Raw genomic sequence first — 2,509 nt, forward strand, 5'->3', positions numbered from 1 at the left:
GTGTGATCGGGGCCTGAGCATGCAGGAGGGTGAAAGGAGGGCAAGGAATAGAGTGAATTGGAGCGATGTGGTATACCGGGGTTGACGTGCTGTCAGTGGAGTGAATCAAGGCATGTGAAGCGTCTGGGGTAAACCATGGAAAGCTGTGTAGGTATGTATATTTGCGTGCGTGGACGTATGTATGTACATGTGTATGGGGGTGGGTTGGGCCATTTCTTTCGTCTGTTTCCTTGCGCTACCTCGCAAACGCGGGAGACAGCGGCAAAAAAAAAAAAAAAAAAAAAAAATATATATATATATATATATATATATATATATATATATATATATATATATATATATATATATATCTTCATACTATTCGCCATTTCCCGCGTTAGCAAGGTAGCGTTAAGAAAAAAGGACTGGACCTTTGAGGGAACATCCTCACCTGCCCCCCTTCTGTGTTCCTTCTTTTGGAAAAAATTAAAAAACTGAGAGGGGAGGATTTCCAGCCCCCCGCTCCCCTCCCTTTTAGTTGCCTTCTACAACACGCAGGGAATACGTGGGAAGTATTCTTTCTCCCCTATCCCCTAATTTACAGGTGTTAAAACACTTCAAAACAACACAGGAGTTAAAAGTGAGTCATTACACACTGACAGACCCATTCATCTGTGAGGAATTGACGGCACCAATGATAGAAATTCACATCAGTATCAAGAGCAAGTGAATAATTAAAAGCACATTTTACCTGCGCACATTTATTTGAGTGCAATAGCCCATTAATACAATTTTGTTACCTGGCGCTGTTCAGAGCTGATCTTGTGGAATTTTGCTAGATAATCTGTGAATTCTTGGTATGGAGACTTTGTGAAGACAGTCTCCTTCCACAAATCAGGCGTGAGATAAGCATAAGTCTTGGCTATTGCTGTATATGTGGCCTTCGCAAAATTACCCAATGTAGCCGTTTGCCCTCGATCACTGGTATAGCAATCCTCAATACCAGCCATCTGCAGAAGTTTCTTGGGAACAGATGCTAGTGCCACAGGGAGCAGGAATGAGTCGTACCAAAACTGACCCACACTTACCAGTCACCTTGCAAGGTACCGTATGAGGCTTGCCAATCTTGTTACCCCAATAACCTCGCCTAACTGATACAATGGACAATTTGGCCAAAATGATGGCACCACGTATAGCAGTGGCCACTTCTTTACTACACTTCACACCCAGACCAATATGTCCATTGAAGTCCCCAATTGCAACAAAGGCCTTGAAACGCGTACGTTGTCCAGCACGTGTCTGCTTCTGGACAGGAATAATTTTCAGCACTTCATCCTTCAGTTGTGTTCCTAAGAAGTCAATGATCTCAAACTCCTTGATAGGAAGGAAACACAGATAAATATCCTCCAAACTCCTAATCTTTCCATCTCTAACTAGACGACCAAGCTTGGTGATAGGAACCCATTCCTTCTCATCTTCCTTGCCACGACCTCGTCCACGTCCACTGCCGCGGCCACGACCTCTTCTTCGTCCACGTGAGCCAAAACCACCTCTGAAGCCTCCACGGCCAGATCCAGAGTCTGCCATTGTAGAGGACTTCTCACGGACATATATATATATATATATATATATATATATATATATATATATATATATATATATATATATATATATATATATATATATATATATATATATATATATATATATATATATATATATATATATATATATATATATATATATATATATATATATATATATATATATATATATATATATATATATATATATATATATATATATATATATATATATATATATATAAATATATACATATACCCTGGGGATAGGGGATTAAGAATACTTCCCACGTATTCCCTGCCTGTCGTAGAAGGCGACTAAAAGGGGAGGGAGCGGGGGGCTGGAAATCCTCCCCTCTCGGTTTTTTTTTTTTTATTTTCCAAAAGAAGGAACAGAGTGGGGCCAGGTGAGGATATTCCAAAAAAGGCCCAGTCCTCTGTTCTTAACGCTACCTCGCTAACGCGGGAAATGGCGAATAGTTTAAAAGAAAGAAATATATATATATATATATATATATATATATATATATATATATATATATATATATATACGAATAAAGTGTATATGAACGCGCACCTTCATAGAACATACAAACCTCCAACAGCCGGGATCGAACCTGGGACCCCTTGTGCAAGAGGCAGGCATGCTAACCGCTAGGTTAAGGGACTGTATAATAGGAAACAACTATTCGAAATACTAAATACTCGAATACCCTTCGTCTCACAATGGTGAGCAACGGGGTCTATCGGTTGTTTCCGAACAGAACACATAGCCAGCTGATAGCGTTTTACCGAACCTGACTGTACAACGCGGAGTTATATGAATACGAATAAAGTGTATATGAACGCGCACCTTCATAGAACATACAAAGCTCCATCAGCCAGGATCGAACCTGGGACCCCTTGTGCAAGAGGCAGGCATGCTAACCGCTAGGCTAAGGGACTGT

At 40.1% G+C, this 2,509-nt stretch overlaps 1 pseudogene; it reads right to left on the reverse strand.

The window, feature by feature from the left end:
• Positions 1-724: 724 nt before the first annotated feature.
• Positions 725-1,581, reverse strand: LOC139764001 (small ribosomal subunit protein uS5 pseudogene; annotated as a pseudogene).
• Positions 1,582-2,509: the final 928 nt, after the last annotated feature.

The sequence above is a fragment of the Panulirus ornatus genome, chromosome 48, assembly GCF_036320965.1.
Source record: "Panulirus ornatus isolate Po-2019 chromosome 48, ASM3632096v1, whole genome shotgun sequence".
Lineage (NCBI taxonomy): Eukaryota > Metazoa > Arthropoda > Malacostraca > Decapoda > Palinuridae > Panulirus > Panulirus ornatus.